At 46.4% G+C, this 25,266-nt stretch overlaps 1 protein-coding gene, 1 long non-coding RNA gene and 1 other non-coding gene across 9 annotated transcripts in view; all 3 read left to right on the forward strand.

Annotated features, from left to right (window-relative positions):
• The window catches only part of SLC39A11 (solute carrier family 39 member 11), a 448,139-nt gene that overhangs the window by 271,282 nt on the left and 151,591 nt on the right, over positions 1 to 25,266 (forward strand). The window lies entirely within an intron of this gene.
• Positions 1,597 to 4,506, forward strand: LOC116525733. The gene is made up of 2 exons (XR_004257793.1): positions 1,597 to 2,531; positions 4,050 to 4,506. It is a non-coding gene; the product is annotated as an uncharacterized LOC116525733 (long non-coding RNA).
• On the forward strand, positions 4,518 to 4,654 carry LOC116525878. The gene has a single exon (XR_004257870.1).

Consider the following 25,266-nt stretch of genomic DNA (forward strand, 5'->3'; position numbering starts at 1 on the left):
GCACTTTGGGAGGCCGAGAGTAAGCAGACTGCTTGAGTTCAGGAGTTTGAGACCAGACAGGGTAACAGACCTTGCCTCTGCAGAAAATAACAAAATTAGCTGGGCACAGTGGTGTGTGCCTGTGGTCCCAGCTACTTGGGAGGCTGAGGTGGGAGGATCGCGTGAGCCCAGGAGGTTGAGGCTGCAGTGAGCTGTGATCGCGCCACTGCATTCCAGCCTGGTCGACAGAGCCAAAAAAAAAAAAAAAAAGTTTAATGTTGGAAGTGTTGGCTCCTTATTTCCTCTGCTTCCTGTCCCCATTTTCTGTTTCAACCTCAGTCACTTCTCACCCTGGTGAGAATGCCTGACCACGGGCCTACCATGTGGTAAGCAAAACAGTTCCCAGGAGAAAAGTTACTGTGAGAGTTGACACCTATTTCTCTCTGTTGTTGTGCATCGGCCACACGAAGCTAAGAGCGTGGGCCCATCAGACCACCCCCCCCCCCGATATTTGCAGAGCTGGGCGCAGAAGGACAAATGGAGTCTTGCATGTCAGATGTCAAAAAAACTTTAAGCCATGAATCAAATTAACAGATTGCATTCACATATCTATATGTAGATATAGGTGTATCCCCGTATCGACCCATATAGAGATATAAAAAGAGAATGTATATATTGTATGTGTGTAGTGTGTGTATGTAGATAGTATGTGTACAGTATGTGTGTATAGTAGATGTATAGTGTGTGTGTATGTAATATACAGTACATATATGAGTCTTCTTTTTCATATGGTCTCCCACTCTGACAAAGACATCTTCATAGGGACCTGGGAAACCAGGTTCAAATTCTCAGCTTCCCTGGAGTTTTGCTGGATGTGTGGCCCAGGGAGAAACAGCCCCAGCCAGTCCCATTCTTTTCTTGTCTCCAGCTGCAATTTGCACATGAGGGGAACTGCTTGCCAGCACGTGGACCTGCTGGGACCTTCAGTGTACACCAAAGGCTTGGTCCCCCTCAGGGGAATGGACCCAGGGAAGAGGCCTGTGCAGTCAGTGGAGTGGGAATGCCACGACTTTGGATGGAGAATTCCAGAGTGCGGTCACATCCCACGGCCCTGTGATCCCTGCCTCACGAGGAGGGGCTCATTTGTGAGGTCTGGCTCTGCAGTCCCTTTTGCCTCAGCCTGAGGGAGATACTGAGTTTCTCAGGTGCAAACATCACCAGGACTGTCCTTTTTGAGTTGAACTTGATCTTTTAAATTCATTCCTTTGAGTTGTCCTTAAAACGAAGATATGCCTCTACATTTTATTGTGTTGACCTCCAACACCGTGCTGTGTGCAGTCTTTTCAGATTTTTTCCGACAAAAAATCTCTTCACATCCCCCCGCCCTTTTTGTTTTCGAGACAGAGTTTCACTCTGTCGCCCAGGCTGGGTGTAATGGCGCCATCTCAGTTCCCTGCAACCTCTGCCTCCTGAGTTCAATTGATTCTTGTGCCTCAGCCTCCTGAGTAGCTGGGACTATAGGCGTGCGCCACCATGCCCAGCTAAGTTTTTTTGTATTTTTAATAGAGACAAGGTTTTACCATGTTGGCCAGGCTGGTCTCGAACTCTTGACCTCAGGTTATCCACCTGCCTCAGCCTCCCAAAGTGCTGAGATAACTGGCATGAGCCACCATGCCCGGCCCAGATTTCCCCTTTTTCTAAGGACATTGGTCATATTGGATTGGGGGTCCATTCTACCCCATGATGGTGTCACTCTAAGGTAACTAATTATACCTGCAAACCACCCAATTTCTAAATCAGCTCACATTCTGAGTTATTGGGAGCTGGTATATCCCCATACTAATTTGGGGGAGAGACAATTCAATCTAACACCCTCCATCCATGGAAGAATAGGTAGAGGATATTTTGCCTGCTTTTAAAAAAAAAAAAAAAAAAAAACACATAATATGGCAGACATTTATTTTTATTCAGTTTCTTCTCAAGATGAAGAGAACTCTTTGTAAATGCCCTAAAGTCATGTCTTCCTCCTCTTCTCCAAGACCCTACCGTCTTGTCCTTCACCTGCAGTCACCCTGATAACCTGGGAACTGCTCAGGCAGGACCCTGTGCTCTGACTTGCCCGGACGCAGCCACATCCCGACCAGCATGCCCCCCCTTCCTTTCCTCCTCTGTCCTTTTCTTTTCACGTGTCCGGCTTCTGCCCGCCCTTTAGCACCCAGCTCCACGACCATCTTTTGCTGGGGAAACATCTCTCATCCCACCCCATGCCTGCCTGGTGTCCATCATTCAACTCTCCTTGTGTCCCCCGCACTCTGGCTCCCCCTACACTGCACCCCCAACCCTGTTCCATAATGACCTTTCCCTTACAAGAGCATGGGCTCTTTGGGGGCAAAGTCTTGCTGAGCTCCACAGCCCCAGTGTAGGATCTGCCATGTAATAAGTCCACGGTGGCGGGACAGACAGGGAGCTCCTGTAGAAGGATGCTTTGAGGGTGCCCTGAGCCACAAAGGCTCAGCAAAGGAGGGAGGAGAGGCACACGGAGAATTAGGGAGGTACTGGGGAAGGCCTTAAAGATGCTCTTGTTTCGCTTTGCTCAAGACAGCTACAAATGTATACATGAGGACGGGTCATCCCAAGAACTTAAACCAGGGTTCCACGTGACCCTGGGGACACACCAAAATTCAGTCATTTGGAAGACAATTTCAACATCCGGAGGGGAAAGAGTCAAAGACCACTTTACCATGGGCAGTTTCTCCCATACCTACTTTTTCTAGCCCGCAGTGGTACTGCTTTTATTATGATTGTCTGTAGGTCATATCATCCAAGACAATTGTTAGTGACCTTCCCTCTTAATGTAAACTGAGGGAGGTCACAGAAGTCACTTGTTTTCTGGCTTTGGAGTGCTCGTTATCAATGGGAAGGAAGCCTGTGTGCCTGTGCCCAGGTCTCACCTGCCTTCCCCAGAGTCCCGCCCCCTTAAGGATGTGGAGAGGCCCAGAGGGAGCAGAGGGCCTGGCATGAATTTACAGGATTGAATTTGGGGACAGCACAGCACGGAGGAGCACGGGTGGTGTAAGCCTCTTAACATGGAGAGGGAGTCATTGTCTCTGGGCTCTCCTTTGGAGCTAACCACTGTCTAGCTTCATTTCCTTGAGCCGCTTTCTGATCTGAGTATAATTTCTTTTTCTTTCTTTCTTTCTTTTTTTTTTTTTTTTTTTTTTTTGAGACAGAGTCTCATTTTGTCGCCAGGCGCCAGGCTGGAGTGCAGTGGCACAATCTTGGCTCACTGCAACCTCCGCCTCCCGGGTTCAAGCAATTCTCCTGCCTCAGCCTCCCGAGTAGCTGGGACTACAGGCGCATGCCACCACACCCAGCTAATTTTTGTATTTTTAGTAGAGACAGGGTTTCACTATGTTGGCCAGGATGGTCTCAATCTCTTGACCTCGTGATCCGCCCGCCTCGGCCTCCCAAAGTGCTGGGATTACAGGCTTGAGCCACCATGCCCGGCCCTGAGTATAATTTCTCTTCTGTAAAATGGAAATAATAACTTCTGTACCACTTACCTCCCAAGATGGTTTGGGATCTACCCAGAGGCCGCTGGAAAATCCTGAAATGCATTCAGTGTACTGTTGAGTTGTTCATAGGATTGTTAATTGTCATAGGCTGTTCTTCGGTGTCCTGGATGCTCAAAATCCCAGAGGGGCGTGGCGGAGCATGACTCACCTTCACTCGCTCTTAGTGTTACTTTTGTTCCTACCTGAGCTAGAGAAGGACTCTGCATGGCTCCCTGCTGAGCAGAGAGGTGGGACTGGCCATCTGCCCCCTTTCCTTTCGTATTAGTTTCTTGGGGCTTATGGAACAAATGGCCACAAACTGGGTGGCCGTAAGAACAGAAGTTGATTCCTGCACAGTTCTGGAGGCCAGGAATCTGAAATCAAGGTGGCCACAGGGCTGGTTCTTTCTGAGGGTTCTGAGGGCTCTGAGGGAAAGATCTGTTTCAGGGCTGTCACCTTGGTTTGTAGATGGCTTCTTCTCCCTTCATCTTTTGACATCATCTTCTCTTTAGAGAGGGACTGTGAAGGCCTTAAAGATGCTCTTGTTTCACTTTGCTTAAGACAGTTAAAATGTATGCATGAGGATGAGTTATCATAACCAAGAACTTAAAGCAGGGTTCCAAGTGGCTCTGAGGGCACAACAGAATTCAGGTATTTGGAAAACAGCATCAAGATCCAGAGGGGAACATAGTCAAAGATCATTTTAAGTCTAAGTCTGTGTTCACATTTCCCCCTTTTTATAAGGACGCTGGTAATATTGGATTGGGGCCACCCTACCCCTTGATGATCTCATTCTAACTTAACTAATTATACCTGCAAACCACTCAGTTTCCAAATATGCTCACATTCTGAGTTATTCGGAGTTGGGACATCCACATATAAATTTGGGGGAGAAACAATTCATTTTATGACACCCTCCATCCAGGAATGATTAGCAGAGGATATTTTACCTACTTAAAAAAAAAAAAAAAACTTATAATATGGCAGACACTTATTTTTATCCAGTTTCTTCTCAAGGTGAAGATAACTCTTTGTAAATGTCATAAAGTCATGTAGAATGCAGTAACTTTCTGTTCACGCTTTCCAAATGAAAAGGATGGCTCCTTCTATTAATGACATTTTAAAAACTTGTAATATGATTATAAGCCAAATATAATCTAATTAATTGCTTAGATGAGTGTACTTAGAGAGACATGAGAATCTACAGTTGACATGAGCCTGGGAGGGACAGGTAATTTCTGGGATGACTGAATCACTAAATCAAAGGATCTCAGACTAGAATTCCTGTTAACTCAAACGAGGTGAAATGGGTAGAAACAGGGACCTAAGTAGAATCCAGAAATTAGATCCTTCAAAGAAATGATAAAAGTATGTTCAGTAGTGGGAAAACGAATGTGGCTTTTAGATCAGTAGGCTTAATGTTTCATTCAGTCATATATTGATTGAAGAAATAGTCGCTGCTTCCTCCTCCCTGCGAGGTGCAAGATAGCCTGGGCGTCTAAGCCATCCTTGTGAAGTCATTCCTCTCGGAACAAGCCACTTCATCTGGAGGTGCTTGTCCACACCTGGAGGAGTGCACCCTCCAAATTCCTCTCCAGGTATCCAAGGAGCTGCAAGATAGAAGAGAGCGCCACTCCCTGGGGCTTTCAGACAAGAACCTTAGCAGGCCAGACCGGAAACTAAGCCATGGGAGCAGTGGCTTGACCTTTCAGGTCAAGATGATTCACCCTTTCAGGCTGGACAAAAGAAGACACAGGTGATAATAAACGGCTTTATGTCTTGGAAGGACCACTGATATGGCTTGGCTGTATCCCCACCCAAATCTCATCTTGAATGACAGTTCCCATAATCCTCACATGTCATGGGAGGGACTCAGAGGGAGATGATTGAATCGTGGGGGTGATTGCCCCCATGCTGCTGTTCTCATGGTAGTGTGTGAGTTCTAATGAGATCTGATGATTTTATAAGGGGCTTTTCCCTCTTTACTCAGCATGTCTCTCTCCTGCTACCTATGAAGAAGGCCGCATTTGTTCCACCTTCTCCCATGATTGTAAGTTTCCTGAGGCCTCCCCAGCCATGTGAAACTTTGAGTCAATTCAACCTCTTTTTTAAATAAATTACCCAGCCTTGGATATGCCTTTATTAGCAGCATGAGAATGGAATAATACAGACCACCATGGGAACAAGAGTTTGGGTTTCTCCTATGTTCACTCCCAGGCTGGAAACAGGACCCAAGAGTGAAAGGTACAGGGAAATAGATGCTAACTCAGTCTAAGGAATACGTTTTTCACAACTGCAGCTGTGTAAAGATGAAATGCTTGGTTCGTCTTGTGAGTTAGTGATGCTGTCATAGCCATCATCCATTGAGCGCTTCCCACGGGTGAACCTGCTATGGTTTGGATGTGGGTTGTTTGCTTCTGCCAAATCTCATGCTGAAATGTGATCCCCAGATTTCACTGTTGGAGCCCAGGACTGGTGGGAGGGTAGATCCCTCAGGAATGTCTTGGTACCATTCTCCTGGGAGCAAGTTCTCACTCTTAGTTCCAGCAAGAGTTGGTTGTTGAAAAGAGCCTACACCTCCTCTTCCTCTCTCTCTCTCTCTCCTTCCCTGTCTCATGCTTCCTCTCTTGCTGTTGACCTCTCTCTGCACATGCCATCTCCCCTTTGCCTTCCCCCATGAGTGGAAGCTTCCTGAGGCTCTCATCAGAAGCACATGTTGACGCCATGCTTCTTGTACCGGCTTCAGAACCATGGGCCAAATAAATCTCTTTTCTTTATAAGTTACCCAGCCTCAGGTATTCCTTTATATCAACACAAATGGGTGAAGACACAACATGTTCTTATTTAACACTTTCTAGGGAAAGAGACCCTAGGATTTGCCGTGGCCAACCATTACGACATCTAATAACAAGCACCCTGGAAGTCAGAGAATCATTATGATCAAGCTGGCTACTTTCTTTCTCAGATCGCAGAGTCTGGAAGAAACTATTTGCATACATATTAGTGGATTAGAAGTAAATTTTACTTTTGGAAAAAGAACTCTGTTCTTTCTCTCTCTCCCGTTAAGCTTGCGCCTAGGCTGTGTTGTATGAAATCCAATCTCCAATACCAGAAAATGATTGTTTATTTGAACACCTCCCTAAAACCAATTAGGTGCCGTGGAGTGTTAGTTTGGGATGATAGATTTCGTAGCTGGGCTGTGGACATCTGGGAGACCTTGGGTTTGTTGTTTCCCGTGAGCCTTTCTCTGTGCACGGCCAGCTCTGAGTGAGGGGATTAGGCGCCTCCAGCCGTGACTGACAGACCTATGTGCAAATCTGGATCGCCCTCTCCATTAGCCTGGAACGTGTTCTGTGACCCCCGTTGCTTTCCTTAACATGTTGGCTCTGTGCTTGGAGATAACTTGCAAATGTTTGTCGAACAATTGTGCCACAGCTTTCCAAATGTTTTGCTTCTAATTAAGAAAGGGAATTGGATGTACTCTTGCCTGGCTAATTTTTTTCTCCCCTTGGCGGGGGAATGAGGGTGGGAAGAAAGAGAAAATAAACAGCAAAGAAATTAGGGGAAAAAAAAAAAAAAAAAAAAAAAACACCTCTCTGATTTCCCAGTGATCAAAGCTGTGTCTGGAAGTCCATTTCTGTTAGAGCATCCTGTTCTCGCCAACATGTAGGGATTCCTAAGTTCAAATCCCATCTGGGGAATGTAGTCATGGGGCTGAAAGGCACTCTACAACTGGGCAACCACCTTCAGGAACTTTCCTCGGCCTACAGAAATAAGGACAGATGATTTAGAATGAAGCACACAGGACTCTGAAGACCAAGTTCGATTCTCCATAATGGATTCTGGCTTCTGAGTTTAGAGTTTGGCTGCATGTACAGTACATCTGAAACAATGGTTTCTTTTCTCATTTAAAGGAAAGCTAGAGATAGACATTCCAGCACAGATATAGCAACTAAAGAAAAAAAAAAAACACACACTTTTAGGGACATCAGTCTTTTTTTTTTTTGAGACACAGTTTTCCTCTGTTGCTCAGGCTGGAGTGCAGTGGCCCAGTCTTGGCTCAGTGCACCCTTCACCTCCCAGGTTCAAGAGATTCTCCTGCCTCAGCCTCCTGAGGAGCTGGGACTACAGGCATATACCACCACGCCTGGCTAATTTTTGTATTTTTAATTGAGACAGGGTTTCACCACATTGACCAGATTGGTTCCAAACTACTGACGTCAAGTGATCTCCCCACTTCAGTCTCCCAAAGTGCTGGGATTACAGGTGTGAGCTACCACATCTGGCCCTGGAGTGCAGTGGCGTGATCTCGGTTCATTGAAACTTCCGTCTCCTGGGTTCAAGTGATTCTCCTGCCTCAGCCTCCCGAGTAGCTGGGATTATAGGCACATGCCACCGTGCCTGGCTAATTTTTGTATTTTTAGTAGAGATGGAGTTTCGCCATGTTGGCCAGGCTGGTCTGGAACTCCAGATCTCAGGTGATCCCCACCTTGGCCTCCCAGAGTGCTGGGATTATAGGCGTGAGCCACCACACCTGGATGGACATAAGTCTTTTGTAGTTTTGCAGATCACTTTGATCTTTAAGGTTACCTCATAGTTCACGATTGTCCTTGGGGCTGTAACCATCCATTCTTCCTCCAGATAGTAGTACCAAGGAGGATAACTTCAAACTGTGGCTTTGTCTTCTAGAAATTTCTAATGCCATGTTTTTATACTAACGAAAGGGACAGCATCGTTATGGGAAGTTGACAGTAGCCTCTGCCTCGCTCAGTGGGTGGTGGATTACAGTGTCTCAGAACCAGTGAAGCCCAAACAGCCTGTTGGAAGGAGACCCCCATTCGAGACTGCTTCCTGCCCAAGTGGCTGTATGATGGGTTTGAGCCCTGGCTGGGCCACTCACTCGTGTTTTAGGCAGTTACATATTTTCCGAGGCTCCATTTCCTCTGTGTAAAATGTAGCTCTCTAGCCCTGCCCCTCGGCATTCCTATGGCTAATCATCTGCATCTCACAAGCAGCAGGCCACCCACTTCAGTGTTCGCAGGGCGCTTTTGCCATTGCCTCACCATGTGTTTTTCTGCCCCGCTGCCCTCCGTGGGTTGCACTTTTCTCATGAATTGTTTCTGGAGCTTTCCAAGTCTGCAGGGTAAAATCATAACGGCTTTATTTTCTCACATCTGTGTCTTCCTAACCTGTTCTGTTGACTCTCCCTTCCCTGCCTCTGGGTGATTCTGTGGACAGATAGCTACTTTTTCCTGTAAGTTTTAGGTATTGATGAACGGATTCATTGTCATAGGCAATCCCAATGGACCGGTCTTAACAGAACTTCAGTATCTCCTTGAGGAAAGCATTCTTTCCTTCCCCCAGTAGCTCCTGGGCAGCTTTAGCCTTGGCAACCTGCAGTGGGCAGGATGTGGGTGGTTTGGCCCTTCCTTGGTTTTCTGCCCCCTACCCTGCTTGCCTTGCACTTCCTTGGGATTGAAAAAAGAAAGAAGTGAAGGAGTGTATGTGGGTGGTGAGTAACAAAAGGCCTTCCCCAAAGGTTGCAGTTACACTTTCGTGTTGGTGTCCTTGAAGGAGCAGATTCCTTTTTTTTTTTTTTTGAGACAGAGTTTCACTCTGTCGCCAGGCACCAGGCTAAAGTGCAATGGCGCAATCTCAGCTCACTGCAATCTCCGCCTCCTGTGTTCAAGCAATTTTCCTGCCTCAGCCTCCCGAGTAGCTGGGACTACAGGCACGCGCCACCACGCCCTTTTGTATTTTTTAGTAGAGACGGGGTTTCACCATGTTGGCCAGGATGGTCTCTATCTCTTGACCTCGTGATCCACCCACCTCAGCTTCCCAAAGTGCTGGGATTACAGGCGTGAGCCACCGCGCCCGGCCGAAGTAGCAGATTCTCAACGACCCTTGTTCTCATGAGGTCCTAATTGTGAGGGTTCTTTAGAGCCTCCTCATGGAAACATCCATGGGGATGGGCAGGGTACACTGTGGATGACATCTTGGGATCCCTCCAGCCCAGGTGGTCCTCTCTGCATAGATTCTGTTAGAATCAATTTGCCCCTGTACGCTGATCTCTCAGGGGTAAACCTTTACAGCTTGTTGGTATGTAGTCATCTTCCAAATTGTCACCTTGGCCCTTTGCCTCTGGAAATGCAGGCTGCTTGCAGGGCAGCCCCCTCTCCTCTGCTGACCACTGGAGTTCTGCCGGCCACCTTCTTACCTCGGGACTCTTCCACATTGTGTTCAGAGACCAGATCTCCAGAGGAGCCTGCCAGACCCTGCAAGCGTGTCTCTTGGAGTGGCCCTCATTTGGCCCGAGAACCGAGAAAGTCTTCCATCCTCAGGGTGAGCGCTGACAACTCTCCAAGGCCATTCCTGGCATGGTCGTCCTCCTTGTCTCTGCCTCCCGTGGGACCACTGGGGGTGGAGGGCACCATTTGGGAGGAACTGCTCCCTTCTAGTTCTGCAAGAGGGTCAAGTACTCCTCAGTAGAGCAACACTGCCCTATAGAACTTTCGGCAGAGGTGGAAATACTCAATGTCTGCACTGCCCAGAATGGTAGCCGTGAATCCCCTGGGGCTTTTGAGCACTTGAAAGGTGGCCGCCAGGACTGAGGAACCAGTGTGTAATCATGTTTAATTAATTTAAGTGCAAAAGCCACATGTGGCTACTGTATCAGACATGCCGCATTGTTCTAGAATGTAGAATGAGGGGGTAACGTCCGCAGTTTTTCTCAGCAACAGTTCTGATACCACGTAAGTCCCGTTATGTATCTTGCCCAGCTCTCTCAAGAAAGCTGTTCTCATGGCCTCCTAACCCATCCATAAGTCCCCCTGTTAGTGTCGCGTTTTCAATGCTGCTTCACAAAACCGCTTTGAGGGAGGTAGACTTTAGCCTCAATGTAGTCGGATATGCATGTCCTGCTTTGCAGCCGTCCTCTGCCCCATCCTGCCTTGACTAAAGGCATTTTACTCTTTTGAGGGTAATACTTGAAGTTTTAGCTCCTGGCATGCTTTTTGACCACCTGCTACAAAGCTCATTGCTTTCCTGGCTGAAGTGCCCCGGCAGTGCTATGATGGGCTTTTGGCTGAGAGGCAGTGATCAACTTCTGCTTCTCTCTCCGGAGAACACTTGGTGGATTGGATGCTGCCAGGAGTTCCAGAGCATTCTGATGACATCCGTGATTATAGAGGAGGATAGAACTAGTTTCAGGGTCTCATCCGTGAATGCCGTTGCCCCTCCTTCAGGCTCAGCTTGGTAAACAACCATGCTATTTTACCATTTTAATCAAGAACAGTCTAAAGTAGCCGAAAATTAAGATTATGCTTTAGAATGTGTATTAGCTCTGCTTACTCTAATTAGAGAAAATGGATGTCTTAATTAGAGAAAAAAATCAAAATTTTTTGAGTACTTTAGACAAATTCAGTTTTATTACTTCAAAATACAAATTAAAATATGACAGTGGGGACCAGAAGAGAATTCTCCATCCATTAGGATTTGTTGTTTGTGAGCAGCAGATGTCATCTCTGGCCAGCTAAAGCATATGAAGAAGTTTTTGAAAAGTATAAGGAGTAACTCAGAGAATCTAAGGAAAAGGTAGTCTTTGGAAGACCAATAGCAAGGCATCCCAAAACCTGCAATAACAAATGGGAGATACGGGCAGTCTCTTCAAAGAGCTGACATCAGAATGACTCAGCAACAACCATTTTCTGCCCATGTCATTCATTCGGAAGAGAAAACCGGATTGGGAGAATCCAGGTCAGGTTGTAGAGGCCAACACTAGGGGGCGAGGAGGAGCTTGTTCAAAGTCCCATTGGGCTGCATAGGATGGAGGTAGGAAATTTCTCAAAGAAAAGCAGGATGCTATCACCAAAAGAAGCAGTAAGGATGCTGAGGAGATGAAAACTAAGCCCCCCAAGCACAATGCCTTCTTAAATAATACCGAGATACTTACACACAGGAGGGAGTGACAAAAAAAACCCTGCTATTTATTTGTCATTATAGTTTTCATCCATGTAGCAAAGAATATTCAAGTTCACTGTAAAAAGATGACTTTGGAAATTATTCGGTTTACCCTGATATATGCGCTTTTCAAATCAAGAAACTGGATGTCTTTTCTGGTCCAAGGCTGGGTAATAGAGATGGGACCAGTAGCAGTTGTTTTGACTGTGATGAGGCCCCGTTGCTATTCCATTCTGCCTCGCTCATCAAGAATTACCTGTAAGTTGCTTAAAAGCACATTATCTTCTTGTGTGGCTAACCATTTCTTTTGCCGTCTGAATGATGCAGTTAACTTGCTTAGACATCTTTGTTATACGTTGTATCCAACCCTAGAACCTAGATTCTAAATCATTCAAATGTACCTTATTTTATTGTTGCTCCGATTTCAAATAGCAGCCAAAATGTCTAGGATACACCAGTGACGATTCTTTAACTGACCCTAGGAGAAAATCTACTAAGGGATAAAGTCTGCCACGCCATCAGGTTGACTGCCCAGATGCTTGCTTTCCCTCTAGAAGGATCTCTGGTTATACTAACATGACCTTGGGGAAGAGCTTTCTCTCCAAGCATAATGGTATTTTATTTTTTTCTTAATTTTCTGGCCAAGGGAAATATAATATGATGTATACTAAGGCTAAGTTTTGGTAGGAGGAAAAAAGGCATTTTATTTAGTGATTCACTAAGTTGGTTGGTAGAAATAGCTCTCTCCAAAGCCTTTTATTGTGACACAGCTTTGCTGATAGAATTTTTATTATGGATGGAGTTTTATCACTTTATAGATATAAGGCTTTGCTTTAGAGTCAATATTTTTATGGCAAAAGTACATTCTCATCCAATAGCATCTGCTATATTCATTGCACTGAGCTGGTTGAGTACAAAATACACAGGTGATGTGGTTTCCTTATCATCTGGTCAGTAGTGGGAGGATTAAGAGCGAAGAAATCATGTGTCTGGTTGAAAAGGAGGAAAGGGAATATTTTTGTTAAACAAAAAAACAAAACCAAGCTTTTCCCCAGTGGACAAAGAATTTTAGAGTTTGGATGGACCTCAAAGATAATATAGTTCACCTCGTTGTTTTATGAGGAAATTGAAGCTCACAGAAAGTGGGACTCCTTAAAGATCATACCACGGATAGCAGAACAGGGAGAGGAAGGAGGACTCAGCTCTGTCTTTTAGGTACAGCACCTCAGTTATTGCATCTCTGATAGGCAATGATGCCTGCCCAACCTCTCCTTTCTGACATCCAGGTGGGCTTCTGATTAGGTGGTATTTTTACCTAAGAAAAATATTTTTCCACAAAGCAGTGATTGCCATGGCCTGAATGTTTGTGCCCCCAAAATACCCAGTTTCCAGTGTGATGATTAGGAGGTGGGGCTGTTGGGAGGTAATTAGGTCATGAGGGTGGAGCCCTAGAGATTGGATTAGTGTCCTTAAAAAGAGGCCCCGTACAGCTGCCTGACCCTTTCCACCATGTGAGGATACAGCAAGAAGTCGGCAGTCTGCCACCCAGAAAATGGACCCTCCCAGACAATGAATCTACTGGTGCCATGATTTTGGACTTCCCAGCCTCCAGAACTGTGAGAAACAAACAATTGTTCTTTATAAGCTGCTTAGGTATTTTGTTATAGCAGTCTAAACAATGTTTTTTTTTCTTTTATTCAAATCAAGTTTTAGCCTATATACAGTAAAACAAATCTTAAATATACAACTTAAAAAATTTTTATGGGCCAGACGTGGTGGCTCATGCCTGTAGTCCCAGCACTCTGGGAGGCTGAGGTGGGTGGGCCACCTGAGGTCAAGACCAGGCTGGTTGGAGACCAGCCCGACCAATGTGGTGAAACTCTGTCTCTATTAAAAATACAAAAATTAGCCGAGCATACTGGCATGCGCCTGTAATCCCAGCTACTTGGGAGGCTGAGGCAGGAGAATTGCTGGAACCTGGGAGGCAGAGATTGCAGTGAGCTGAGATCACACTGCAGCACGCCAGCCTGGGCGACAGAGCGAGACTCCATCTTAAAAAACAAAACAAAACAAACAAAAAACAAGTTTTTTGTATGTATATACCCATATAACGACTATTGAGATCATGATATAAAACATTCTGGCAACTCAGAAGCCTTCCTGATAGCTCTTCGTAAGCAGTAACTTCCTCTAAGAGAAAATTAGTATTCTGTTTCTTTTTACCATAAATAGGTTCTGCCTGTTCGGGAATTGCATTTAAATGGAATCATACTGCACAGTCTGTTCTGTAGCCAGCTTCTTTTGCTTAATGTGACATCTTGGAGGTTCATCTGTGTGCCTTGTGGTAGTTGATTACATGTTTTTTACTATGCAGGATTCTGTTGTATGTTTATGCTACTATTTGTCCATTCTTCCGTGGATGGATGCTTGGGTGTTTCCTGTTTGGGCTATCAGGAGAAAAACTACAATGAGTGTTTTGTATTTGTGTTTTGATGGACACACACTCATTTTTCCTATATATATATACACTTCGGGTAGAATTGCTAGGTCGTAGGATAGGCATGTGTTTAGCTTTAATAGGTAAACCAGTACTATTTGAGAATTGGGGAAAGACATTTTCTTTTTTTTTTTTTTTGAGACGGAGTTTCGCTCTTGTTACCCAGGCTGGAGTGCAATGGCGCGATCTCGGCTCACCGCAACCTCCACCTCCTGGGTTCAGGCAATTCTCCTGCCTCAGCCTCCTGAGTAGCTGGGATTACAGGCACGAGCCACCATGCCCAGCTAATTTTTTGTATTTTTAGTAGAGACGGGGTTTCACTATGTTGACCAGGATGGTCTCGATCTCTTGACCTCGTGATCCACCCGCCTCGGCCTCCCAAAGTGCTGGGATTACAGGCTTGACCCACCGCGCCCGGCTGACATTTTCTTAAGATAGTATTCAAGTATTACTATTACTAGTGTTTTCTTCATTGTCTTTCTTTTTTTTATTGTTTTTGAGAGGGAGTCTCACTCTTTGCCCACACTGGAGTGCAGTGGCACAGTCTCAGCTCACTGCAACCTCTCCCTCCTGAGTTCAAGCGATTCTCCTGCCTCAGCCTCCCAAGTAGCTGGGATTACAGGTACCTGCCACTGTGCCTGGCTAAGTTTTGTATTTTTAGTAGAGGCAGAGTTTCACCATGTTGATCAGGCTGGTCTTGAAATCCTGACCTCAAGTGATCCGGCCACCTTGGCCTCCCAAAGTGCTGGGATTACAGGGGTGACCCACCATACCTGACCTCTTCATTTTCAATTAAACAAACAAACAAGCAAACAAACCCTGAGGCGTAGGATAGTTCATCAGACCCTGTTTCAATGTGGCAGATTTTAACACATGCATTTCTGCTGCTTCCTCAAATACCTCTATAATGATAGTAAGGAATAGAAGAGGTATTCCCAAAAGAGAGAGACCTGGAGTGATGAGAGGTCCTCAGATATTTGGACTGTGGATGCAGAAATGGACAAAGCGTAGAGAAAGATGGAATCAAAGTGGTTGCAAAAGGGAAGCCACTAAGAAGCAAGCTGAAATGTCCTGCATAAACCCTAGGAAGTTTCTAGATTATGAGGCTTCACACTTGGAGTAGAGATGGAATCATAAACCAGGATGGTTGGTTGTGATCTGTAACAGGAATCCTTAAATCTCATCCCACACCAAACATAACTGCCGTTCCTGTGCCATGGCAAGAGAAAAGTTTGTTATCCAGGTAAATGAACCGAGAGAGGTATCTGGAGAAAGTGAATCCCAGGAGAAGGTGGGCCTGAGAGGGCAGAAAGAAATAAAGAAGATGATCTGAGTTGAAAGTGGGAATAGTGAAACCAAGAGTATGTCCTCCAGGGGGGAGAGGAAAAGACTGCTGGACTCTGCTGTAGGATCTTAGAGAAATAATCTCCAAGCTGTAATCACCCAGCAGGTTCTTCTTGCCCACTACACATATAAACCCAATCCACTCAGTGTTATTTTAGTAGAGAAAGTGTTTAATTTACACAAGACCAGTCAAGTGGCAAGAGAGGACAGTTTATTACTCAAATCAGCCTCCTTGGGAACTCAAGAGGCTAGGGTTTTTATGGATAGGATAATTTGGTGGGCAGGGGGCTTAGGAGTGAGTGCTGCTGATTGGTTGGGGATGAAACATAGAGCTGTGGGAAACAGTCCTCATGTGCTGAGTCTGACTCTGGTGGGAGCCACAGGACAGGCTGACTTAGGAACCACAGGTCCAGCTGGGGTCAGTCAGTTGCCAAAATGGAAAAGTCTGAAAGTTATCTCAAAAGACCAGTGTTAAGTTCTGCAATTTTAACGTATAGCGTTATCTATAGGAGCAGTTGCAGAAACCACAAATCTTGTGACCTCTGGCCACACGACTCCTGAGCAGTAAGTGATTTTAGAAGAACAAGCTAGTGGACCTTCCCTGGCTGTCATTTAGCTATACCTACATTGTAGCAGAATTCAGGCCCCTCCCATAATTCTAATCTTGTGGCCTCCACTTAGTCTCACAAAATCAGTTTCGGTCCCTGAACAGAAAGGGGATCAGTTTTAGGGAGGGACTATTATCATCCTTGCTTTAAAGTTAAACTGTAAACTAAATTCCTTGCCTACATCCAAGAATGAGCGAGGGCAGCCCGCCTGGCGGGCTAGAAGCCAAAATGGAGCCCGCTATGTCAAGCTTCTCTTGCTGTCATAGTCTTTGCAAAGGCAGTTTCAAAACATTGGTGTTTGGAGGTCCACCTACCGAAAAGATGACTTGAGGCCCATTTCCCGTAGATGGTAGTTCACCACCCAACAAGCCCTATCTATGCATACGAGCCTCTGGTCCACCTCTTAATGGTTCAGAATTTAATATGACCAGTGAATAGAAGACCAGTTTTCCCTCCATTCACACACGGAACTTATGGCCAGCAAACACGTGGGTATTTTTATTTCCTACAACAACCAATTATCCACTTTTCTGAGAGCACCAATTTGGTGCCCTACAGTTTAACTCAATTCTGACAGTATCCACCTGGAGATCGTGTCAGATCCCACGGGCTAAGGGCTCAGACCCCCTACTTCAGATGCTAAACACAAGTCTAGGTTGTCAACTGGGCTTCTGACCAACCAGCTGTAGATCAGGGGTTCCCACGACGCCCTTGTCAGGCTCAGTTATTTGCTAGAAAGCCTCACAGAACTCACGAAAACCATCTACTTACAAAATTACCAGTTTATTATAAAAGAATACAATTCAGGAACAGCCAGATGGAAGAGATGCATTGGGCAGTTAGAGGGGGAGGCACAGAGCTTCCATTTCTTCTCCAGGCCCACTGGCCCTCCAAGCATGTCCGTGTGTTCACCAACCTGGAAACTCAACAGATCGTGTTTAAGAGTTTTTAGATGGCTTAATCTCCAGCCTCCTTCCAGTGCCCTCCAGGAGGTCAGTGGGTGGGGTTGATGGATCTAGCCTTCTCGGTCTTTGTGGTGACCAGCCCAGCCTGATTCTATCTAGCGGCCCGCCATAAGTCACCTTATTAGCATAAAGAAGTGCAAACAAAAGGGGCTTATGATGAGTAAACAAAGACACTCCTATTCCTCAGTGAGTTTAGGGAGCTCTGCACCACCAGACACAAAGACAAAATATGTTTTGTATTAGATCATAACTGGATAGCCCTAAATCCTTCCACGTTTGAGGCATGCCTTCAGTATGAAAGATAAAGACCAAAAAGCTAATTTGTAGATAAGAGAAACAATGCAGAGATCACAAGGAAACATAAAACAAAAGCAACAATGAAAATGATTAATATCCTCAGAGGGAGAAGCAGAAGATGCTATCAATAACGAAGAGGAACAATCAGATTAAGAAGGAGCTCTTGGAAATCAAAAACAAGATAGCTAGAATAAGACAGTAGAAGGGTGAAAAGATGAAGTTGAGGAAATCTCTCAAAAAAAAATAGAATAAAAGACACATGAATGCAAAATGTGAGAAAAGAATGTAAGGAAATGAGAATAGGAATTCAGTAGGATCACTGCTGACTGGTTGGCATTCTAGAAAGAAAGAGAAAACAGAATTTAAAACGTGCAAAAGTGAGGCCAGGCATAATGGCTCAAGCCTGTAATCACAGCACGTTGGGAGACCCAGGTGGGTGGATCACCTGAGGTCAGGAGTTTGAGACTAGCCTGGAAAACATGGCACAACCCCATCCCTGCTAAAAATACAAAAATTAGCCTAGCGTGGTGGTGGGCACCTGTAATCCCAGCTGCTCAGGAGGCCGAGGCGGGAGAGTCACTTGAATCCAGGAGGCAGAGGCTGCAGTGAGCGGAGATCGCGCCAGTGCACTCCAGTCTGGGCGACAGAGAGAGACCTACTCTCAAAAAAAAAGTGCAAGAATGATATAATAAAAACATTCCCAAGGCCAGGTGCAGTGGCTCATGCCTGTAATTCCAGCACTTTGGGAGACCGAGTCCCGTGGATCACCTGAGGTCAGGAGTTTGAGACCAGCCTGGCCAACATGGTGAAACCCCCTTCCTACTAAAAATAAAAAATCAACTGGGCGTGGTGGCACACGCCTGTAGTCCCAGCTACTTGGGAGGCTGAGGCAGGAGAATTGCTTGAACCCGGGAGGCGGAGGTTGCAGTGAGCTGAGATCCCACCACTGCACTCCAGCCTGGGTGACAGAGTGAGACTCCATACCCACCCCCCCCACCAAAAATAAACTTTCCCAAACGGAAGTACCTGAATTTTCAAGACTGGAAAGGCCCCCTGAGTGCCAGCCTGCAAATTACAAAAGGGACTGTTGCCAAGATAACGTCAGCATGAAATTTTGGAACGCCATCATTAGAGCTAAGGGGGAAATAGTTTGGCAGAAGGGCTTCAAACACCTCCCCGGCAACACAGCAAGGCTTTTAAGTTCCCAAGTTTTAGGCTTTCAAGGTTCTGAGGAAAAATGATATTAAACCTAGAATTTTCTATACTCACATTCACTCAGCGATGACTCATAGAATAAAGATGTTAGGAAGCAGCAGAAGATTGGCTAGGAAAAGCGGGGGCTGAGGGGGCGGCCAGGGTAAACCAAGAAAGAAAATAACCAGATCCTGTAAACACCCTCCTGCCTTCACTAGTCCAGAAGGATCTCTAATTAGAACTGGAACAGGTTGGTTGCAAATTAACTCTGAGAGGCCGGGTGCAGTGGCTCACCCCTGTAATCCCCCAGCACTTTGGGAGGCCTAGGAAGGTGGATCCCTTGAGGTCAGGAGTTAGAGACCAGCCTGGCCAACATGGCAAAATCCTGTCTCTACCACAGTACAAAAATAATTAGCCAGGAATAGTGGCGGGTTCCTGTAGTCCCAGCTACTCAGGAGACTGAGGCAGGAGAATTGCTGGAACCCAGGAGGTGGAGGTTGCAGTGAACATGGATCACCCCACTACGCTCCAGCCTGGGTGACAGCAAGACTCTGTCTCAAAAAAAATTATAAGTTAACTCTGAGCCACATCTCCTGGCCGTTACTGTTGGCACTCAGGAGGACCTCAGAGCTGGTCTGACATTCCTGAAGAGAATTGATTAAGTAATATACAAATCCAAGCCCACGCACAGAAGGAAGCGGGAACTTGAGGCTGTGTCTCACTGATCCAGGGTGAGAAGGAGTGCCACCAGCCGTCGAGGACTCCTGAATATAACCCTGCCTTCACAGCACATCTGGCCACAGAAGATCGGGCATTGTAGGTGGCCAGTTCCACATGCTAAGTGCAAAGTCTGCTGAATGAACAAGTGGCGGCTTCGCCCCTCAATCTCCCCCACGCTTATCGTCCAGAGCGCCCTGGGAAGCCTTCCAGGGAGGGGCGGTTGTCGAGAGTAGGCAGGCTTGAGCTACTGTTTCTCGTGCCTGGAGGTGGGAGGCTGGAGGCCTGTTCAACAGTTCCATCAGGACGACATAGGATGGAGGTTGGGAGTTTCTCAAGGAAAAGCGGGATGCTGTCACCGAAAGAAGACAGGGATGCAAAGCCCCCACCCCCACCAGCCCACATGCCTCTTTAAATAGTATCAAAATATTTACACACACAGGAGGGAGTTATAAGAACAGACCTGGTATTTATGTATCCTTACAGTTATTCATCCATGTGTCACACAACAGTAATGTTCAGTGATGAAGGGGCCTTGGGACATTGTGTGGTTTACCCCAGTGTGCCCACTTTATAGATCAAGAAACTGGATGATGTGTCTGAGGCGCCACAGCAAGGTCATGGCAGAGACAGGACCAGAAACGAGTTTCTTTTTTGTTGTTGTTGTTCAGCGATTTTATTTTATTATTTTATTTTTTATTATACTTTAAGTTCTGGGGTACATGTGCAGAACGTGCAGGTTTGTTACCTAGGCATACACGTGCCATGGTGGTTTGCTGCATCCATCACCCCGCCATCTACATTAGGTATTTCTCCTAATGCTATCCCTCCCCTATCCCCCCACCCCCTGCTGTCCCTCCCCGAGCCCCCACCACCCAACAGGCCCCGGTGTGTGCCATTCCCTTCCCTGTGTCCATGTGTTCTTGTTGCAGAAACAGGTTTCTTGGCTGCAGTCTGAGGCCCTGCTCACTATTCCACTCTGCCTTACTCATCAACAATTGCTTTTAAGTTGCTTGAAAGCACACGATCATCTTGCGTGGCTAACCTTTCCTTTTACAGTCTTACAGATGCAATTAAATGGCTTAGGGATCTTTGTAGCAGATTGTATCCAACCCTCGACTTCAGATTCTAAACGATCTACATCCTTTCTACTTGGGTGGTTGGTGGGAGTGAAGAGGGATGTGTGCTCCAACAAGGGTTTCTGTCCTGCTCTGGCTGAGTGTTAACCTGAGCATTCCCTGACATTGACCACTGGGCAGAGCTTCCTGTGGGGCCCCAGGGAGATCATGGTGGTTCCAGATTCCTGGGACTTTGCATTCAAATGGGGACTTGGAATAAAAAACGCTTCAAGATACTGTTGACAAAGAAATGTAGAAGCAGGTCTAACAGCTCTGGCATAAATGTGAGGCATTCATGTGTAAGAATTTGTCTTGTGTGGAAAGTTGGTAAGAATGGCATATGATGGATGAGGGCTGATAGGAAAGCATCTGACCTGAAAGCGAGAACACCTGAATCCTGCCCTCACCTGCATGTGCCTACTTACCTTCAAGGCCATTGAGGGAGAATTAGGCCTAGGGGATGAAGTGAGGCCTGTCCTTTATTCTTCCTAATACTGAGCAAGGGGTGTCCACTCTGTGCCGCATGTGTGATGCAAATCAGAGAAAGTAGATGTGATTTGCCCTCCAGGAGTTGAGAACCTGGTTGCTGCGGTGTCACCTCTCAGTGGGACTCTTTCCTTTCCTTTTTCTCTTTTCTTTTCCCGCCCCGCCCCGCTCCGCCCTGCCCCACCCTGTCACCAGGCTGGAGTGCAGTGGCAAGATCTCAGCTCACTGCAACATCCGCCTCCTGCCTCCCGGATTCAAGTCGTTCCCCTGCTTCAGCCTCCCGAGTAGCTGGGACTATAGGCGCCCCCTACCATGCCCCGCTAAATTTTTTTGTATTTTAGTGAGACAGGGTTTCCCCATGTTGGCCAGGATGGTCTAGATCTCCTGACCTCGTGATCTGCCCGCCTTGGTCTCACGAAGTGCTGGGATTACAGGCATCAGCCACCAAGCAGTGGGACTATTTTCCTTTTCCCTCACGGGGTAAAGGATTTAAAGCCCCCAAAGAGAGGCTCCTTCTAGGGTTCTCCTTTCAACTGCTTGAAAATAGTCCCACTGGCTGGCCGCAGGCTGGATGAAGTGTGTGGCCCTACAGCTGCACCGCGGACCCAGCAGCCTGTAAGCATTTCCTGGCAGCGCCCAAGGGATGGCGCTGCACTGGAGATTCACAGCAAGGGCAGGAGGCAAGGGGGGCCCAGATGCTTCAGAGGTACCTGTCCATGGGGTTTAAAGCAGCGTGCTGAGGATTGAGATTTAATCTTCTATTTGGGAAACCAAATCCTGTCTTTGTATTCTACAAACGGGAAAGCAGGACATTCCGGTTTTGTTTGATAGAAAGGAGGGTGGGTTTAACACGGCGAGAATTAGGAGGCTGCATGTTTGCCCTTGATGGCTCCATAGGACAGGCTAGCCGGCTTGTCCCCAGAAGGCAGAGGGACTCCATGGACATTTCCAGCCTGAGGGTGGCTCCCAGTCGTGTGTGTGATGGGGACTGTCCATACTTTTGACACATTCCTTGGGGTCTGGAAATAACCAGCTGACAGATAGGGACAGCCTCTTCTTGTCTCCTAGCTACCTCGAGGGCACCTCTTCTCTTCCCTTCCCCACTCAATAACCCGTGTGATTTTCTTTCTCTTCTTTTCTGGTTTTTTTTTTTTTTTGAGATGGAATTTTACTCTTGTTGCCCAGGCTGGAGTGCAGTAGTGTGATCTCAGCTCACTGCAACCTCCGCCTCCCGGGTTCAAGGGATTCTCCTGCCTCAGCCTCCCAAGTATCTGGGATTACAGGTGCCCACCACCATGCCCAGCTAATTTTTGTAGTTTTAGTAGAGACGGCGTTTCACCATGTTGGCCAGGCTAGTCTCTTAACTCCTGACCTCAGGTGATCTGCCCACCTCGGCCTCCCAAAGTGTTGGGATTACAGGTATGAGTCTCTGTGCCTGGCCACTCATACGATTTTCAAGACAAGGTTCGTCCCTGGGATCTGCAGGCACTCTGCCCTTACCTCCTTCCCTAGACTATGGGATTTTTCATTGCCAAGAAACGTGTCCGGGTGTACATCCCACCCAGGTTTGCTGTACCCCGGAGATATCACACAGGGAAGTGAGAATGAGAGACGGTGGGATGCGTTCCCTGAATCACAGCTGCACTGCATCGAGCCTTCTGTAAGCCAGGAGATCTCTTACCTCATTCCATCCTAACAGTGATTCTACAGAACTCTTATTCTCCTTTGACAGATGACATGGTATATTTTTGAGTTGTTTTAAACCGAGTGTATTGCATTCCTATTATAGAGTGTTTTATCTATGTCATAAAGTTTTAAAATTTTTGTATTGTTTTAAATTACTTTATTGAGGCATAATTGACATACCATAAAATCTACCAGTTTTATGTGAGATTTTATGATTTTTAGTAAATTTATAGAGTTGTGCAGATATTTCCATAATCCAATTATAGAAATTTTATCACCCCAAAAGATCCCTTGTTACTCGTAGGTATACATAGTAAATTTTTCTTTTTTTAAATCCCATCCTGAAGACAGTATACATAGTAGATTTTTAAACAGCTTTGTTGATTTAATTCACATACCATACAGTTCAGCCATTTACAGTGTACAATTCTATGGCTTTTAGTGTATTCAAAATTGTGCAACCATCACCACAGTCAATTTAAGAATATTTCATTGCCCGGCCGGGTGTGGTGGCTCATGCCTGTAATCCCAGCAATTTGGGAGGCCAAGGTGGGCATATCCCTTGAGGTCAGAAGTTCAAAACCAGCCTGGCCAACATGGCAAAACCTTGTCTCTACTGAAAAAAAATACAAAAATTAGCCAAACGTGATGTGCCTGTAGTCCCAGGCAGAACTGCTTAAACCCAGGGGGTGGAGATTGCAGTGAGCCAAGATCATGCCCGTGCTTTCCAGCATGGGTGACAGTGAGACTCCATCTCAAAAAAAAAAAAAAAAAAAAAAAAGGGAAAAGAATATTTCATTGCCTCCAAAACAAATCCCATACCCCTTAGCCAGCATCCCCCAAGCCCGCTTCCCTTTCAAGCCTTAGGTGGCCACTAATCTACTTTCTGTCTCTACAGATCTGCCTATTCTGGACATTTCATGTAGATGAAATCATGTCCTACGTGGGCTTTCGTGTCTGGCTTCTTTCAGTGAGCCCAGTGTTCCCAAGGTTTACCTGTGCTGTAGCACGATCAGTATTTCATTCCTTTTTGTTGCCAGTTAATATTCCATTGCATGGCACATTAGCTGTAAGTCTGTTTGAATGACATGATGTAAATATACTAATGATTATGGTACCTCACTTTTCTGCCTTTTTCATGACCTTGAAATTTTCAGCAGTCCATTTCATTCACAGCACTGACTTGGAGCATTTTCTCTTTCTCTGAACTCTTATTTTCTTCCTCTCAATTCTCTATTTCGAACACCCCACCCTGCTGCCTTTTGAGCCATCATCCTCTGCCTCTCTCCTTCCTTATTTTACCCACAACTTCTAGTCCCCTACCATTCAAAGAAAATGGTTTTATTGAAGGTGTCCAGTGACCTCCCCCGCGACCTGCCAAGTCTTTTGGCTGCTTTAAAATTCTTCTAAGTCAGCTGCGCACAATAGTTCACACCTGTAATCCTAGCACTTTGGGAGTCCGAGGGGGGCAGATCACCTGAGGTCAGGAGTTCAAGATCAGCCTGGCTGACATGATGAAACACCATTTCTACTAAAAATACAAAAATTAACTGGGCATGGTGGCCGGCACCTGTAACCCCAGCTACTTGGGAGGCTAAGGTAGGAAAATTGCTTGAACCCAGGAGGCAGAGGTTGCAGTGAGCTGAGATCGCACTACTGCACTCCAGTCTGGGCAGCAGAGCGAGACTCCATCTCAACAACAACAACAAAAAAAAAAAAAAAAAAAGAAAGAAAGGAAAATTATTCTACGTCTCCTGGTCCTCGTGGAGCACTGTCTGTAGTTTGGACCTTCTCTGCGTTTCTGGAACTCTCTCCACCTATGGCGTCCACTTTGGGGTACCTTAGTCTTCCTCCTGCATCAGGGATGGAGGTAGTCTCACTCCTGCCCCCTTGCATCTGTCTGCATCATCTCTCATATGGATATGCATGCACCTGTGGCATGTGCATGCTCACTAACACACACACTCATGTCCAAGTGCACAAGTCAGAACCTTGCCAGCTCCTCTCCCCTCTTCCACCAGCCCGCGGTCCCCTTCTTATCCCTAGCTTTGACCTTCTCATGCCCTCTCAGACTTCATTCTTTTCTCCATTCTCAGATGTAGAATCTGGGCCTTCCTTCCTTCACAAGATACCATCTACCACTTTCCTCCACCAGCTAGATGCTGACATTTGGTTCTGGACTGAATGTTTGTGTCCCTTACCCATTCATATTGTGAAGCCTTAGCCCCTAGTATGATGGTGTCTGGAGATGGGGCCTTTGGGAGGTGATTAGGTTTAGATGAGGTCAGGAGGGTGGGGCCTCTTTGGTGAGATTAGTGTTCTTGTAAGAAGTGGAAGAGGCCAGGCGCAGTGGCTCACCCCTGTAATCACAGCCCTTTGGGAGGCCAAGGTGGGTGAATCACCTGAGGTCAGATGTTCGAGACCAGCCTGACCAACATGGTGAAACCCCTGTCTCTACTGAAAATAGAAAAATTAGCCGGGCCTGGTGGCAGGCACCTGTAATCCCAGCTACTTGAGATGCTGAGGCAGGAGAATTGCTTGAACCTGGGAGGCGGAGGTTGCAGTGAGCCGAGATCGCGCCACTGCACTCCAGCCTGGTGCCTGGCGACAGAGCGAGACTGTCTCAAAAACAAAGAGAAGAAGAAGTGGAAGAGATCACAGCTCAATCTCTCTCTCTCTTCATCCTATGAGGACTCAGTGAGAAGGTGGCTGTCTGCAAGCCAGGAAGATTACTCACCAAGAACCTGATCATGCTGACACCCTGAGCTCAGACTTCCAGCCTCCAGAACTGTGAGAAAACACATTTCTGTCCTTGAAGCCCCTTCATCTATGGTACTTTAATATAACAGCCTGAGCAGACTG

Source organism: Sapajus apella, unplaced genomic scaffold (assembly GCF_009761245.1).
Source record: "Sapajus apella isolate SASKATOON/1434 unplaced genomic scaffold, GSC_monkey_1.0 scaffold48, whole genome shotgun sequence".
In the NCBI taxonomy this organism is placed as follows: Eukaryota; Metazoa; Chordata; class Mammalia; order Primates; family Cebidae; genus Sapajus; species Sapajus apella.